The sequence below is a fragment of the Mustela nivalis genome, assembly GCF_964662115.1.
Source record: "Mustela nivalis genome assembly, chromosome: X".
Lineage (NCBI taxonomy): Eukaryota > Metazoa > Chordata > Mammalia > Carnivora > Mustelidae > Mustela > Mustela nivalis.
The window spans coordinates 18832519-18851657 of record NC_139040.1 but is presented as its reverse complement, the minus strand read 5'-3'; the positions used below and the strand labels follow the sequence as shown (position 1 = coordinate 18851657).

Here is a 19139-nt window from a genome sequence, read left to right as displayed (position 1 = left end):
TATCAAAATAAATAAGGATAGTAAAGGATTAAAACCAGTTGAAGAATATAAGAATCTATCTGTAAGTCCATACTGGTGAAACAAAAATGAATTAGTAAAAGTTAAATGGACGAGAAAGAAAAGTTCTTCATTGGAGTAAAATAAACTAATGAATGTAGAATTAATGATGTAAAGAGAAAATTACCATTTGATTGAAACAGAAATCATTAAGGCAAGTGAGGAGGTGTTCAACTGAAGAGCGGGGTGGTGAAATTGTCTCAGAGTAAGCTCAGGTCATGATCCCGGGGTCCTGGAATAGATTCACATGTTAAGCTACCTGCTCAAAGGAGAGCTTGCTTCTCCCTCTCCCTCAACAGCTCCCCCTGCTTGTGCTCTCTTGCTCTTTGTCTCTTTCTCTGTCAAATAAATAAATAAAATCTATAAAATAAATAAATAAGATAAAATAAAATAAGCCAGACACAGAAAGACAAATGTTGCTTGATTCCACTTACACAAGGCATCTAAAGTAGTTAAAATAATAGAGGCATAAAATAGAATGGTAGTTTCTAGGGTCTGGGAATTGGGAGAAATGGGGAGCTGCTGCTCAATATGTATAAAATTTTAGTTAGATTAGAAAAAAACACATAATAAATCAAAATGGAATTCTAAAAAATGTTCAAGTAACAGAAGGGAAGTCAAGGAAAAATAAACAAAAAGTATAAATAAAATGTCATAATTAATCCTTAATGTAATGGTAATTACATTAAATGTAAATGGTATAGCATAGAAATTAAAAGACCGATTTGCAGACTGAACTAAAAAAAAAAAATGACCCAAATGTATGGTATTTATAAGAAGCTTCCTTCAACTATAAGAAACTTCATTTAGCTATAACTTTATTTTATATAACTTCATTTAGTATAAGGTAGGTTGAAAGTAAAAAGACGGAAAAAGTTACACTATGCTAAATGAATCAAAAGAAAGCAGAGACACTGTTGTTATAATTTCAGAGCTAAAAAAGTTACCAGTGACAAAGAGTGACATTACATAATGATAAAAAGGTCATTAACAAAATATAGTAACCCTACATATATACACCCCAAATAAAGAGGTGCAAAATATGCAAAGCCAAAGCTGTAGAATAGAAAGGAGGAATAGAAAGATCGACAAGTATAGCTGAGACTTCAATACCTCTGTCAGCAATTGATAGAACAAGCAGGCAGAAAACCACTAAGGACATAGATTACCTGAATAGCACTCTAACTGACATTTATAGAATACTCTGTCCAACAGACATTCACCAAAATAGACCATATCATGGGCCATAAAAGTGATATCAACAAATTTAAAATAATTGAAATCATACAGGTATATTCTTGAACCATAATGGAATCAATATAGGAAAAAATCATAAAAGTAACAGAAAATTACTCAAACACTGAAAAACTAAACAATACCCTTCTAAATAATTCATTGGTCAAAGAGGTACATTGAAATGAATGAAATAAAATAGACTATATCAAAATTTGTAGGAGCCAGCTAATAGAGTATTAGGTGGAAATTTATAGCATAAATGTTAATTTTTACACAATGGAAAAGTCTCAAATCAATAATATAAGCTCCCACCAGAAGAAACTAAAAACAGAAGAGTAAAATAAATCTAAAGCAAGCATCAAGATAGAAATAGTAAAGACACAAGCAAAAGCCAACAAAATTGAAAACAAAAAACATTACAAAAAAATCAATGAAACAAAAACTTATTTCAAAAAAACAATAATTGTAAGGGGAGGTGAACCATGAGAGACTATGGACTCTGAAAAACAATCTGAGGGGTTTGAAGCAGCGAGGGGTGGGAGGTTGGGGGAACCAGGTGGTGGGTATTAGAGAGGGCACGGATTGCATGGAGCACTGGGTATGGTGCAAAAACAATTAATTAATTAATTAATTAAAGCAATAATATAAGAAAATTATAATATTAAACATTTTATCTTTGTATAATAAAACAACAGAAAGACTTATAAGATTTCTATACAGAGAAAAACTCTAATCAAATTTTAAAATAAAAAACTGAGGGAAATATTTGCGACACCTATCACAAGGGCTAAGTCTATTAATCCTCAAGAAAAGGAAAAACAATCTAATTTAAAAATGGGAAAAAGAAAACAAATAACAATTCACAGAAAATGAAAAATGTCTTTAAATATTACAACTGTAAAACTCAAGATTAAGAGGCTTGATAATACAGTACATGGACAAAAACATGTGAAAAATAACCCACATATATTGTTGGTAGAGGTGTAAATTCTTTGAAGTTTTTTTTTTTTTGTTATTTTTGGGGGTTTTTTGGGTTTTTTTGCCCAGCAACTCTGGTTTGATTAATTAATCTTGCGGATATATTACACATATTTTCAAAGGTTTACATGCAAAAGTATTTATTGCAGTAGCAAAAGATGGAAAACAACTTAAATATCTATTAATAGGGAACTGATTCTATTATTGTGCATTCATGCTACAAAATACCATGTAGTCATTAATCAAAGAATGAGATATCACTACATCATTTGATGTGGTGGACTGAATACATGTTCAAAAATTCTTATCACTCCAGAGAAAAGACTCAAAATGTGTGCTACCACTGTTTCAACCTAGCTGGGATTTGGGGACTGCTTTGATGAATAGAATGCAGTGGAAATGATGATGCATGTATTGCGTATTCACCCCAAAGATACAGATGTAGTGAAAAGAATGGCCATATGCACCTCAATGTTCATAACAGCAATGTCCACAACAGCCAAACTGTGGAAAGAGCCAAAATGCCCTTCAACAGACAAATGGATAAAGAAGATATGGTCCATATATATAATGGAATATTACTCAGCCATCAGAAAGGATGAATACCCAACTTTTTCATCAACATGGACGGGACTAGAGGAGATTATATTGATTGAAATAAGTCAAGCAGAGAATGTCAATTATCATATGGTTTCACTTACTTGTGGAGCATAACAAATAGCATGAAGGACATTAGAAGAAGGAAGGGAAAAATGAAATCGGAGGGGAAGACGAACCATCAGAGACTGTGGACTCTGAGAAACAAAACTGAAAGTTTTAGAGGGGAGGGAGTGGGGGGATGGGTTGGCCTGATGGTGGGTATTAAGGAGGGCATGTATTGCATGGAGCACTGGGTGTTATATGTAAACAATGAATCTTGGAACACTACATCAAAAACTAATGACATACTGTATGGTAACTAACATAACATAATAAAAAAATAATATAAAAAAAGAAATGATGGCTCATGACTTCAGAAGCTAGGTTAGAAAAGGTCATGTAGCTTCTGCTGGTTTTCCTCAAAACAATTGCTGTAGGAGCATTCAGTCACCATGCATGAAGTCTGTCTGCCATGAAGCCAACATAATGGTGGGGGGTGGGGAGAAGGAAGAGAAGAGTGGAAAAAGAGGGACAGAGACAGAGACACAAACAGACAGAGAGGGAAGGAAGGAGGAATTAGTCTTTGTTCCCCCCATGTCAGACTTAGAAATGATGAAGCCTTGAGATAGAAAACCATTCTACCCCAAATTACCAGCTGATAGCAACCATATAAGGGATCTTGAGTGCAGACTGCCTATTGGAGTCCAGTGAGCCCCAAATCCATGATCATGATAAATTGTTGTTATTATTATATGTCACTCTTTTGAAGTTTTCTCCTATGCCTGTATAGATAACTGAAATAGCTGATAAAGAACATTCTCAAAAGCATAATTTTAAGTGAAAAAATGAAGGTGCAGAACAGTGTGTACAGTGAAGTTTTTACGTTTTTCTAAAGGCATGTTTTTATGTATTTATAACATACAAGGCTGAACAAAGTGCATAAGAATAGTTAGTTGCCTCTTTGAAGGTAAAATGGAGGACTAGAAACTGGTGGGTGAGAGAGAAATGTTTAACTGTATAACACTACCATTTAAAAATTCTTTATCATGGGGCACCTGGGTGGCTCAGTGGGTTAGGGCCTCTGCCTTTGGCTCAGGTCATGATCTCAGGGTTCTGGGATCGAGCCCCGTGTCGGGCTCTCTGCTCGGCAGGGAGCCTGCTTCTTCCCTTCTCTCTCTGCCTGCCTCTCTGCCTACTTGTGATCTCTGTCAGATAAAAAAAAAAATTTTATCACATGCATGTGGTATTTAAAAATAGTTTTTTTTCTTTTTCCCAGGTATTTTTTTAATTTTTAATTTTTTATAAATATATAATATATTTTTATCCTCAGGGGTACAGGTCTGTGAATCGCCAGGTTTACACACTTCACAGCACTCACCAAAGCACATACCCTCCCCAATGTCCATAACCCCACCCCCTTCTCCAGCCCCCCACCCCCCAGCAACCCTCAGTTTGTTTTGTGAGATTAAGAGTCACTTATGGTTTGTCTCCCTCCCAATCCCATCTTGTTTCATTTATTCTTCTCCTACCCACTTAAGCCCCTATGTTGCATTAAATATTAAGTCTGTCTAGATTCAAAACCCCTGCTCTCTCCACTATATTATTTCTATATGAGAAACAGAAGACAGAAATGAGGGAAAAGTGACGTCAGAGAAAAAAGATAAGAAAATGACTAGTGAAATTATCCTTTCTCTATTGAAGCAAAAAAACAAAATCCCCATTTAGCCACTGGACATGGGAAATCGTATATGACCTTTGAAGAAAGAATGATTCATTCTTTTTCCTGGTTTGAAGCTATGCTCTCCCTTTGGCTACTGCCTTGCTACTATCACCTACAATCAGGTACAGAGGAGTAGCAACATCTTATCCAAGACCTTGCTTCTCCCTGCTTGGGATTTCCCACTCACATGAGCTGTATGGTTTGGAAAATGCCTTGCTTGTATTCCTGGAGCCTGAGACTAGAACATCACAGGCTTAATGTTGAAAGATATTACACGTGGTATTTGTGTCTTGTGAGTAAGGAAGTGGAGGTCATATCCTCCAGTTAAGAAGTATTTTAATTGCTCTACCCACTGGATCTCTTTAATAAAACTGAGTTGCAAAGTTTCCCAAAGTTTTATCCTGTTAGTGGTCATTGCTTCTTATTTACTCCACTGGATAAATAAAGACCTACTGCCTGGCATTAAGTGTAAGTTTTACTAGTAGCGGCATTTTTTTTTCATGAAATATCTTTTTGTGTAACATTATATTATTGAGCTCCCACAACAATCCAGAAAGAAACTGTGATTACCTCTGGGTTATGTAGGAGGAAACTGAGGCAATTTTGTTTTTGGATTGATCAGAAGATAAAGTTAAAAATAAATATATATTGTTGGACAAACCAAAGAACTCTCAACACTCAAGAGAATACCTATTGGAGGTAGGTGGAAGGGGAGGTAGGTAGATGTAGGGTTTTCAATGCTAGCAATTATCAAATAGAATGGAAATAGCCATTTATCCAAATGGTTTAGACTAATGATTCCCAGCATGTTCCATGTTATGACACATTATTTTTTTTTCTAATTTTACTAATTCCCTAAAGCAATATGTGGGTTCATAAAAGTAATTAAAGTAGAATTAAATATTATGCTAATTAAACATTGCTTTAAATGAATTTTAAATGATGTGAATTGGTCTTACTCCTTGGGATAACTGTAAATTGTCTATCCTGATTTTATGACAACCCAGATTATTATTAGGAGTTGAAACTAGAGGGCTGAACCAAAATATGTATCAGATCCCTGAGTTTGTACCTTAGGAAGTCTGTCCCAGATGACTTTTGGGAGTTATGGAAAGAAATTCCAGTGTTCTGGTAAAGTTCCTTCTAAGAATAACTGACACTCCTCAGGTTTACCTTTATTTTTAGCCCTTTTCTTTGGAGTACTCATACTCTTCTGTACTATTGCTATAGTAGGGAAACTGGCTAGTCATCTTCATTGGGGTCGTCCCCATTTATCTCTCTGTCCTGCTTAGATTTCTCCATTCACTGTGCACATGGCCAGGGTCTTGTCCAACCTGTTCTCCAAGCACAAGGGGAACCATCAACTCCAGTGTCTTTACCAGTCTGTACATTCTACCTTCTGTTCTGCAACTTCCACTACGGACCACTTTTGTGATATTCCTCCTTTGGTGGAGCTGGTATGCTTTCCTCCTTCTCTGTGACTTGAAAGCCTTTAATTCCCTGCACTGCATCCATAAATATTCATCATCCTCATCATCCTCAGAAAGTTCTTGGCTCCAGGGCAACCACAAGTCTTTCTTACTCTGGCCTCCCTCTTGATTGCTCTCAGCCTAGGTTACAGAACTAGGACTCTTTTCTGCTTTCCCACCTCTATCTGTGGGATGGACACTCACTGGGTTGGCACAGGATAGTTTTATTGCTCTACACCAAGATATTATGCACATTAAACTCCAAAATCTGAGGGAAAATGTCTGGTAAATTCTTTCAGAACATCAGCCCTTTCTTTTCTCTACCCGTTCAAATGGAAGTTTCATTTAAGGCCTTTGTGTTCACATGAGATTTGATCATAGGAGTTAATTTTTCCTGGTAACTTCATTTAGTCTGGCCTCCTATTTATGCATTTAACAAAATCCAGTCAGATTCCAAATTATGTATTTTATTTCTTTCTTTTTTTTTTATTTTTTTTTAACTTTTTATTTTTTATAAACATATATTTTTATCCCCAGGGGTACAGGTCTGTGAATCACCAGGTTTACACACTGTTTCTTTCTTTAAGCACATTGATAGAAGCTATTGTTAGCTATATGCTCTTTCTATCGGTCCTTTCAAAGTTCTTACTGAAACTGAAAAATCCTAGAAGGAAACACAGACAATAACCTCTTTGACATCAGGCACAGAAACTTCTTTCTAGATATGTCTCCTGAGGGAAGGGAAATAAAAGCAAAAATAAACTATTAGGATTACATCAAAGCAAAAAGCTTCTGCACAGTGAAGGAAACAATCAACAAAACTAAAAGGCTACCTTCCAAATGGGAGAAGATATTAACAAATGACATATTAATAAAGGGTTAGTATCCAAATATATAAAGAATTTATAAAACAACATACAAAAAAGGAATAATTCAATTAAAAAATGGGAAGAAGACATGAACAGACATTTTTCCAAAGAAGACATCCAGATGGCAAACAGACATGTGAGAAGGTGTTCAATATTACTTATCCTCAGAGAAATGGAAATCAAAACTATGATGAGATATCACCTCACACCTGTCAGAATGGCAAAAAAAAAAAAAAAACCCACACACAAGAAATAACAGGTGTTGGCAAGGATTCAGAGAAAGAGAGAACCCTCTTGCACTGTTGATGGAAATACAAACTGTTGCAGCCACTGTGGTAAAGAAAATGGAGGTTCCTCAAAAACTTAAAAGTAGAACTACCCTCTATGATCCTTCTAGGTATTTACCCAAAGAATACGAAAGTAACAGTTCAAGGGGATATATGCACCCCAGTGCTTATAGCAGCAGTATCTACAATAGCCAAATTATGGAAAGTGTCCATTGACTGATGAATAGATAATGAGGGATGGGTGAAATAGGTAATGGGGATTAAGGAGGGTACCTAATGATGAGCACTAGGGGATGTATGGAAGTGTTGAATCCTTATATTATATACCTGAAAAGAATATTACACTGTAAGTTAACTAACTGGAATTTAAATAAAAACTTAAAAAAAAACAATTAATCATAAGAGTTCATCCCTACACTAGAGTATATTTATGGAACCAGTAAACTTGAGGAAGAATGCTTTTTGACATGCATATTTTTTATAACATAGTTTTAAGTGAAAAGAATATGGTAGAAAATAGTATTATGTTATTATTTTACTACAAATACAATTATACACACATGTGCATAGACACATACGCATGTATTAAAAAGCAAAAGACCAAAAGTATGTACACCAAAGTGTTAGTAGTTATCTCTAGGTGCTGATATGTATTTCTCTAGCTTCTTCATATTTTCTAATTTCTCAATATTTAGCATGTAATTCTCTTATAATTAGGAAAAAAGTAATTTTAGATAATTGAATTAGTTATCAGGGTCAACCAGCATATGTGGAAAAGGCGGCAATTCTTAATGAAGACAAATCAACACCTTTATTGTTGGTTTGAATTGAGGTTACATTTTTTTAAGTAGGAACTTATCTCTAATGCTAAAACACAAGTCAGTGGGACTTTACTGAGTTTGAAATTCATTTTACATATCATTTTTCAGGAAAATATTATAGAGTAAAACCCATTTCTATTTGACTTTTTTCCGTAAGTGCTTAAATATTTTCTTCTCTGAGGCCTATATTTTATGCTCCCCAAGAAAAGGGCTTTTATTTCCCTTGGCATGTCTCGCCTCTCTCCCCATTCTCTTCTCTATGCTTCTATACTGCCTAGAATCAGTTTATACACAGATGTGAACTCATAAAATATTTATTGATGGACTTGCTTACTTCTATTCTCCATTAATCCCAGCCTAGCCCTGTTCTGAGTATTGTACAAAATAGATTCAGCCTCTTCTGCTGTCATTGCTTAATGCTCTGAGTCTCTGAACTCTACTCATGTAATGTGAGATGGGTCCCAGCTAGTTCCAGCTTCCAGGACTGCCCCCTGACCAGGTCTCTGCAAGAATAGCTGGAGAAGCCCACTCACCAAGTGAAACTGACTGCAGCCCATCTTGAGTGTAGGCTGAGGATGGCGGGTGTGAAGATGTGCTGAGAGCTCCCTGGATAGCAAGGCTCAGCTTCTCTAGCAACTTTGAGTGGCAGATGCAGAAAGAGGTCAATGATTATCTTCTTATAACACCTGAGAAGACAGAGTCACTTCCTTAACTTATAGGTTCTCCTGCACTTACGATCCCTCATCCCCCCACTGGGAGAAGTCTTGCTCCCTTTAGAAGGACTGGCCTAGGTTCCACTGGCTTTAAATCTTGTTTTGACTCCAAGTCCCCATTGAACATCCATGACCCCAACAGATGGCCTTAGGGCAGCAGGATTGAGATGGGGACACCAGAAATTGCCCTGGATAGTCTTTCTCATTAACCCAATAACCAGGAATGACTATTTATAAGACAACGAGGATATCCCCTTCTTGAAAGCTTGTGGGAGAAGCAGCAGAACTAGATGTGAGGTCCCCAATGCTGAATTTGATAGTTCTGAGACTGTGTGTTAAGACCTAACACTGATTTCAATGGGTCCTGAGTCTGTGGAAGTAAAAACTGTAAATTCTGCCAGAGACAACTGACTGGGCTCTCTCAGTTTGTGCAAATCTAGTGGAGTTCCCTTAAGCTGGAAAGGTCACTGGAGACTCAAATCTGATTACATGCTGTGCAACCTGGGTAAATACCATTTGGAACACAGCCCTGCAGAAGATCCAGGGAAAACAAAGCCCAATGCCTATATTGGATATCTGAAAAATGTGGGATCCTACGAGCAAAAAATGATAATAAATAAGAAACTTACTGGGGCGCCTGGGTGGCTCAGTGGGTTAAAGCCTCTGCCTTCAGCTCAGGTCGTGATCCCAGGGTCCTGGGATCGAGCCCCATGTTGGGCTCTCTGCTCAGCAGGGAGCCTGCTTCCTCCTCGTTCTCTCTCTGCCTGCCTCTCTGCCTACTTGTGCTCTCTCTCTCTGTCAAATAAATAAATAAAATCTTTAAAAATAAAAACTTACTGGATATATACTATATCTGAAAACCATTCTGACCAATGCACAAGCCATTACCTCATATAAACCTCACAACAACCTTGGGAGTTAGATAATCTTATCCCCATTGTATAGGTGAAGAAACTGAGATACAGAAAACTTAAGTAACTTGTCTATGGTCAAAGAGTTCAGAAGTGAGAGAGGTGGGTCTCAGAGTATGGCAGTCTGATTCAGAGCTTGTACTCATGGACATGTGTTCAGTGTGATGGTACAGGACAGTGCTCAAAATGACCTTGTTCTTTGGGGTTAATGTCACTGTATTAAATTTTTAATAATTTAATAATATGCCCAGTGGTTGCTACAAACCTTCATTCTCAGTAGACTGAGCAAGAGCCTTGGGAGTACTGGGGTTAGACAGCATGCACTACAACATTTCAAAGCTGTTTGCCATAATAGTCATCCTGACCCCAGGGTAGTATTGCCATGGTGCATTTGACATAGGACTCAGTAGAACTGATCCATTGTCCACCCTGACCCAGGTACCTAGCACATCCTGGTACAGAGCTTGCCCTACCCATGGTGGCCATTTGCCCACCATGGGTTGGAGCAGCTGGCCCATGGGAAGAGGATATGCCTAGCTTGATTTATTCACTCTTGACCAAGGTACAATATATCTGTCCAGCAGTTTGTGGGAGGAGGAAACAGGTCAGGGGACCATGCATTGAGTCACAGGATAGAATCACCAGGCACCTGTGTAGGGCTGCACTTGCCCTGCAAGTATCCTGTGCCTGAGAGGGTGTGATATTGCATAGCAAATTGAAAGCATCATAACAGATTGAGAGAGAGACTGCAATAGAAAGGGGAAAACTTTATATTTGAGTACCTTAAATGGCACTCCTTTTTGCTTTTTGAATACAGGACTTCACATTTACATTTTTTCCAGGGACCTACAAATTATTTGGCCAGTTCTAACTGCAAGGACTGTCTATTACTAAAGTATTTTAGTGTCCCCTGGGGTCCACCACCTGTCACATAGAAATTTTGAAAGATGATGAAGTTGTAGCTCTCTCTACTCTTGCTGGAGCTGTTCAGAGGGTAGGAGACATAGCTGCTTGCCAAGGAGATAGATCTTGAGTCAATGTGTGCTGTTCAGTCTAGTCTAATGAGGCCAATTTCATCCCACCCTCTCAGCTGAGTTGTGTCTCAAATCCTGAGAGGGGCCTAAGAAAATATGGTGAGAGATGATAATCTGGGGTATGAATCAGAAGACCTGAATTCTAAATCTGCCTCTGCCACTGACAAACTGAGTGATTTTCAGAATGTTGCTCTCCCTTGGGGACACTGTTTCCTCATATGTGAAAAGAGCAGTTTTGATTAACCTAGTGTTTCCAGACTGTTGTTGAGGTTCTAGAGAGGTGCTTCACAGAGGTAGAGGTGAGTGCTTGGCAATGAAGTTAGAGTTATAAGGAACTCACACTGGTTTCAGCTAAGCCTGTCCTACTTTGATGTTTTATATATATATTTTTTAACTTTTTATTTTTTATAAACATATATTTTTATCCCCAGGGGTACTACTATGCAGCCATCAAAAGAAATGAAGTCTTGCCATTTGCGACAACATGGATGATGTTTTATATATTTTTGTTCTGCATTTAATTCACTTAAATAATTCCAATGTTTAAAAAAATTAAAACCCCTTATTCTCAATGATCTTTGTGAGCCCTTCTACCTCTGATTTCTGATTCTGAAACTTTAACCTTGAATCCTACAAATAGGATGGTTTTTCTTCCAGGAAGCATCTGCCACGTGCTTGAGAAGAGACAGAAGGACAGAAATCCAGGGAGGACAAGCGTTTGGAGGGCAAGCACCTGGGTGTATAGAGTTGAACAGACAATAAAGAAGAGATTCAGGTTCTCTATTATGGATTGAATGTCAAGCAAAAACCTCCAAAAAACAAGAGATTCAGCTAGAAGCCCATGCTCCAGGAGGTAAGATTTTCTACCTGTCTTCCATTACACAATAGGATATAACAATACTTGGTGGAAAAAAATTACCTGGATAAGTAAAAAGGTTAGTTGTGAATGAATTTCAGCTCTACTAATGCTTTTTGAACCTTTACTAGGTACCAGACTCTATGCTAAACCTTGGTTGGGAGATGAAAAATTAACCAAATATGGCTCTATCCTTCTGAAAGTTTTCAGTGTATGTAAGCAAAACAGAAATTCTAAAAAATTCAGAGGATTTTATCATAAGGCCAAGTGTCATAATGTTACAATGGAGGTGCAAAGTGCAACGGGAAACCAGAGTATGAATCCCTACTTCCATCTGAAACATCAGGAAAAGGTTCGCAGAAAAGATAGGATTTAAGCTTGGACTTCAAAAAATGGATAGGACTTGGACAGACAAGATATGGAGAGCTTTGCATGCAAAATATAACAGTTTGGAATTTATCTTATCAGTGTGGAGAGTAGAAGGCTGATCTGGTTGGATTTACATTTAAACTACCGTAGTTGTTATGTAAAAAGTAGATTTAATAGGATCCAGGGTGGATTCAGAGAGAAAGGATAAAAGATTATTTTGCTAATCTAGGCAAGAAAGGAGTACATCATGATCTAGGACAGTGTCCTTGAAGAATAAACTACTTCAAGAGTAATTTGGGAGGAAGAATTGGCAGGATTTGGTAACTGATCGAATGTAGGGAGTTGAAGGGGGAGAAAGTGTCAAAGACTAACTTTAGGCTTTGGGTTTAAGAAACCGGGTTGTGTTGTTCACTTACATAGGAAACAAGGGGAAAGGAAGAGCAGGATTAGAAGAGTTCCGTTTTTAAACATTAAGTTTGAAGCGCTTGAGGAACTTTTCAACGGGAGGTTGCATCTGGCAGTTGGATATAAGGATCTGGGCTCTAAGAGGATTAGTTTTATTTGGTAGTAAACCACACTGCCTCACAACTGGGGCTTAGCAGTCTTTGGAAGATGGCTATTAAGGCTAGAACGTTTTGGGGAATAGAGGCAGAAACAAAGCTACCTTAGGGCTCAAATATTGTGTCTGACCTAGGTATAAATAAATACTTCTTTCTGTTTTTCCTTGCAGCCAAAGCCAATTTGATTATTTTTCCCCTAACTAGTTCTTTGATCTTGCTCAGTTTCTCTTCTCTAAGCCTTGGCTTCCTCAACTATAAAAGTAAGATAATAAGTTTTTATAGTCTTCAGGTATAGGATGATATGCTTTTATAGATAGCTTGTTGTTCAATATATTTACACAAGATAGTAATATCCACAAATTTTATGCACCTTTTCAAATTCTGAGGGCTAGCCATGGACTAATAAATTAACTCACAACTCACACTTGTGTAGTCTGTTGGTCATATATTCAGGAATACCAATAGGCTTAGCTAGTTTATAATTTGCATACAATAGTCCATTTAGTATTTACACACACACACACATCATTGGCATAATTTAGGCCTAGAGTTTCCACTAATCAATGGTCCATTGTCCCTTACAAGGAATCTTTCAAATCCTACTCTGATTAGCAAACTTAATCTGTTGTTTGGCTTAGCATTACTATCTTTTAAGATTTACCCTTATAAATCTCAATAATTACATATGTGAATTAATATATAGTCTCACATTTTATAGCCTCACAGTGGTAGTGATGGTGCAGCATTTGGAAAACACACATTCAGGAGTCTTCTGAAAGTCATCCTTTCATGAGGATGAAAGATAGGGACTGAACTTAATTCAACCTAAGGGATACCAAGTAAATCCTCCATATAAATACATGAACAGTAAAGCAGAAGTATTTGCATCTCAGTTGCCATTTATGTTTTCTTCTATAATTTATAGTCAAATTACACTATTTTCTAACCTTGTTATCATGGAATTATTTAAACTTATGACTGGGGTTACACCAGTTCACAACTCAAATTGACATATTCATATCCACATACATATTTCCTTCTTTTAAAACATTTATCAGACAGTTGCTTCAGAAAATACACATTGTTTTGGCCATATAACTTCTTACTGTGTTGCCGTTTATCTAAACAACTACTTCTAAACTCTTAGCCAGAGCAATTAAATTGTTCTTAACAAGGCTTCATTTGCAGGCAAGGAAAACACCGTGAATAGAACTGTAAGCAAGTCTTCATAGAACATGTTACATTCTTGAGACACGAAATGGAAGATTAGGGACTCTGCTTCAATATTTTCCATAAAGGAGCTTTCACTTCCTTGTTTCTCAAACTTGAGAGTATTTAACGTGGGGATTAACATTGCATAAAACACTGAAACCATTTGATCTCCTGCCTGGGATCCATGTTGAGAGGGCTGCAAGTTCAATACACACAGCTGGTCCGTAATATAGGTCAAAAAGCAGTCATGTGGGAATCACATATAGAGAAAGCTTTTTCTTTGCCAGAAGCTGAAGGAATTCCCAGGATCATCGTGAGGACAGACACGGAGGCGACAAGGATCACCACAATGGAGGTGACCAGGGTGAATCCCCCACAGCCAATAACCAGTATATGGGTGACCCAGGGGTCTGAGCAAGCCAGTACCAATAGTGGAGGAACGTCACAGAAGAACTGGGGAAGGACACGTGGTTGACAGAATGATAGTTGTGTGATGGAAGTTGTCACAGAAACCATGTTAACTAATCCCCCAAAGTAGCATCCTGCTATCATGAGGAGACAACACACTCTAGACATGGTGATAGGGGAGAGCAGTGGGTGATAGGTGGCAGTATAGTGGTCATAAGCCATGGAAGCCAAAAGGTTGCATTCAGCAGAGGCAAAGATTATGAACAAGCCCTTTTGAGCTATGCATCCAAGGAAAGAAACGGCCTACAATTTAGATAACAAATTTGCTAAAGTCTTTGGGATTGTAATGGAAGAGAAACAGACATCAAGAAGGGAAAGGGGATGCCTGGGTGGCTCAGTGGTTTAAAGCCTCTGCCTTTGGCTTGGGTCACTATTCCAGAGTCTTGGGATCGAGCCCCCAATCAGGCTTTCTGCTCAGCAGGGAGCCTGTTTCCCCCTCTCTCTCTGCCTGCCTCTCTGCCTACTTGTGATCTCTGTCAAATAAATAAATAAAATCTATAAAAAGAAAAAGAAGGGATAGGTTAGAGGGAAAAAAAGTGCATGGAAGTATGGAGGCAGGGACTGATTCTGCTCAGGATTACCAGGCCTAGATTCCCCAACACAGTGACAATATAAATGATAAGGAAGACTCCAAATAGCAGGACTCCAAGCTGAAGGTTGTCTGCCATGCCAAGAAGAATGAAGTCAGTCACCATGAATGAATTCTCCATCCACACAAGCTGGATATTATTCTTGACCAGTTAAGAGCTCTTTAGACATGCTTTAGTTGAGGAAATAATGGGAAACTGGATGATATGGGTAAAAGAGTCCCACTCAAAACATATCAATCCACGTCTCCAGCCCTTCCCCTCATCTATATTCTCACTTTATTTTTTAATATTTTATTTTATTTTATTTATTTTTTTTAAATATATGTTTATAAAAAATAAAAAATTAAAAAAAATATATTTTATTTTATTTTTTTCAGTGTTTCAGGATTCATTGTTTATAGACCACACCCAGTGCGCCATGCAAAACGTGCCCTTCTTAATACCCACCACCAGGTTCACCTCCCCACCCTCTTCCCCTCCAAAATCCTGTTTGTTTCTGAGTCTACAGTCTCTCATGCTTCAATCCCACCTCCAATTTCCCCAATTCACTTATCCTTTCCTTCTCCTAATGTCCCCCATGTTATTCCTCACGCTCCACAAGTATAACCATATGATAATTGACTTTCTCTGCTTGACTTACTTCACTCAGCATAATCTCCTCCAGTCCCATCCATGTTGATACAAAAGTTGGGTATTCATCCTTTCTGATGGAGGCATAATATTCTATTGTATATATAGACCATATCTTCTTTCTTTCTTTTCTTTCTTTCTTTCTTTCTTTCTTTCTTTCTTTCTTTCTTTCTTTCTTTCTTTCTTTCTGTTGAAAGGCATCTTGACTCTTTCCAAAGTTTGGAGACTGTGGCCATTGCTACTATGAACACTGTGGTACATATGGCCCTTTCTTTCACTACATCTGTTATCTTTGGGGTAATCTTTGGAAGATACCCAATGAACTACATAACCAGACAACTCCCTCCCTTTAGTAATTGTGACATTATTTCTGAAACAGTGGAAGTCATCAATACTTACTATTCTGCTTGAACAGTAGAGGGTTTTCTAGAACCTTGATCATTTCTTCAGCAGAGATTGTTGCAGAATCAAAATGCCCCTTAATAGCCATCAGAAACCTAAGCCAAGTCTGAAGGTACCATTTGGATCCCATGAGTGAAAAACAAAAGGATTCATGCAGCTCCTGACTGATCATCAGCTTACTGATTCCTTTAACCATGTTTGGGGCAAAGGCAATGCAGCTGTGCAAAACCAAATATGAATTCCACAAAGATTTGTTCATTCCACAAAGACTTGTTGGTCAGGTCCATCTAAGCAAAGGGCCAGGTCACAAAATGGTTGGAGTTAGATGGTGCTAAGGCTGAGGGCATGGACTCTATCTCTCTCTATTGCAGTCACAGGGTATCTCTAATGGTGGCTTACTGCCCCACGCAAATACCTGGATTTTGCCCTGGATGAAGCACCAGACAAGAGAAGGCCTAAGTCCTTGCAGCTCCATCTCTATCTATAGACTCTAAATTAAGTTAGAGTCCCCGTGTTTCACTGGATGGTCATCAGTGAGGGGTGTCTAGAAGGGAACCTATATTTAGTGAAACGTTGGACAAGCAGACCTTGGAGCGTTCTCCCAACTTTGATTAAAAAGAAAAACATGTGTGAGACAACTGAGTGGCTCAATTAGTTAGGCAACCAACTCTTTTGATTTTGATTTAGGTCAGGATCTCAGGGTCCTGGGAGTGAGCCCTGTATTGGCTTCACACTCAGTGGGGAGTCTACTTGAGGATTCTCCCTCTCCCTTTCTCTCAGTCCCTCCCCTCTCCAATTAAAAAAAAAATAAAAAAAAACAAAAAGAAGAAGAAGAAAAGAAAAAGAAGAAAGACATGTGTGATTCAAATCAGCAGAAAATACAGGTTCTTTATTTGGTATAGTAGTTAAGATATCCAATCCTGGAGACATATGGACCTATTTGAATCCTAGCATAGGATATCACTGGTTCTGTGACTTAGGACTTAACCTATCTAAGCTTTAGTTTACTAATCTGTAAAAGAAGAACACTATATGACCTATGTCATGGGGCAATAGTAAAGATTGAATGAAATATTGTAAGTAAAGCACTCAGCACATATCAGGTGCTCACTGAATTCTACTTTCTTCATTCCTTCATGAGCATGCCTATCTCTGTATTCATTATTTTTTTCACTCCGTTTCACCAAATGCAAGTGGAGATATTGTATGTGCACACTACCACCATTTTAGATCAACAGAAGTGAATTCTAGGAAGACTGGCTAAAATATAATTTTCAATGCTCCACTCTCTAACCATATCTCAGACCACACATGTATGCACACATGCACTCTCACACACACTTTGACCAGAGCAGATGAAAAAAGAATTTTTTACTTGTGGTAATAATTCACTCTTATTACTCTATCCTCACTGTTGGAGTTGATTTCTGCTGCTGTTGCTACTGCTGCTACTGTTGCTGCTGCTCAGCACAGCAGCCTGCCCAGGGGAACACTGAATAACTTAGGCCTCTAAATATGGAGATGAGAAGAGAAAATACTGGGATGAATGCAGGTAATGGAAAAAACACTGTTTTCAGTGACAAAAGACATGAGTTCTAGTCCTGGCACTAATTTGTATTGTTTTTCCATGGAGAATCCACATAACCTCTTCCAGCCCCTTATTTTCTCATCTTGAAAACGGAAAAAACAATACCCACTATGCCTCTCTTTTGGGGTTGGCAGGAAGATCACATAAGATAATGAATGTGAAAGCACTCTGTAAACTCTGAAGGGTGATACAATACACATGGAACGGATCCCTATTATTATTCCATCATGGAAGGTGGGAGAGGGAGGAGGAATGCATCAATATGATCATTTTCTGCTGTGTGCTCCTGCTCCTGCTTACGGAGCTGCACTCTTTGCCCTCCCACTCACCCCCCTACACACACATCATCTGCTCTGCCTCTCTACTGTGAAAGTTTCAGCCTGTGAAGATTTAAACAAACAGCTCTTGACTGCTCACGTACCTTGAATCATAAAAAAGACAGGTTTTCAATGTTAGCTTCATGTTATTGTATCATTTTAAAAATTTTCCCATTTTAGGATACATCTGTTCCTTGACATGTGCATGTACTGTAGGCATTCAATAAATATTAGTTGAATGGATAAATGACTATTATTCTTTAGGACATGACAAAATCTTTTTTTCCTTAAAATAAGATTGAATTGCTTTTTCTTCCCAAAGGAAATAACCATAAAAAATTAATACTTTATTAAGGAAATGATTATATACCTCATCTACACATGCTACTGCATGTGTCACTATTGCATCCAGAATTGGCATATTATTAACTTGGCCAATGTGTCTTGTATATCCACTTACTGGAAATAATCAGGCACTTTTTTATTTGTTGAAGAAATAAACTTTTATGTTTAAAAAGCGCATTAATGCATTTATCCCTAGAGGCATGTAAATTTACAGTAATGGTTCTTTAAAAACTTTTTTTTTTGATTACCCTTCTTTTCAGTTTTTTGGTTATGCAGTTCTCTGGGTATCTTTCAAAAATAGCACAACATTTAGCATTTATACAAAGGTTCACTTATTTAGTTATTCAATACAATTTCAGGAGTGTTTAATAAACACAATCTTCCAAAACATCATATATTTCAACCCAACCATTTCCAGATGAAGAAACAGAAGTTCAAAGAGGTTAAGTGACTTGTCTAAGGTCTCACAGTGAATTAGTGGCAGAAATAGTGTTGGAATCCAGACCTTCTGACCTAATTCAGTAACCTTTCCACATTACTATCTTGCTTTCCTTTTAATTTGTTTTCTGCAGTTATTCTGGATGGGACTTTCACCTTTGGTACACTTATTTTTCCAGTAATAGATTAAAAGTCATCCTCTGTCACCATATTTGAGCTATATGGTCTTGAGCAGATAGCTTGCTCTTTCTGGGTCCTAGTTTCTTCATCAATAAAATAAAGCAGCTAGACCAGGTGCCTCTGAGGCCCTTTTCAGCTTTGAGCTCTAATTTCCCATGGCTCTGTGATTTAAAATGTACACGGATCATTGGTCATTCTCAATATCTGATGGAGGGAAGTTGAAAGAGCAAATTTATTTAGATCCATGAGTCTATGTTATACAAAATACTCTATTTTACTCTGTTCTTTCAGCCCTCACAGTGTGAGAAATGTCATATTGGTGTTTTGTCTCTGTGGAAGGCACTGAGGGCCATTGAGGCAGAAGTACTGGAGAGATATTTTCCAAACTTCCTAAACACCTTAAGGCAGAGAGAACTTGGATAAAGATTGGGTCAAAGCATCCAAGTTATA

The 19139-nt window shown here is 37.7% G+C and overlaps 1 protein-coding gene and 1 pseudogene across 2 annotated transcripts in view; both read right to left on the bottom strand.

Annotated features, from left to right (window-relative positions):
• IGSF1 (immunoglobulin superfamily member 1) overlaps positions 1–19139 on the bottom strand; it is a 432586-nt gene that overhangs the window by 122198 nt on the left and 291249 nt on the right. The window lies entirely within an intron of this gene.
• Positions 13786–14909, bottom strand: LOC309856457 (olfactory receptor 5J3-like; annotated as a pseudogene). Its single transcript has 2 exons — positions 14728–14909; positions 13786–14524 (listed from the first exon to the last, which is right to left on the bottom strand). The product of its transcript is annotated as an olfactory receptor 5J3-like (transcript).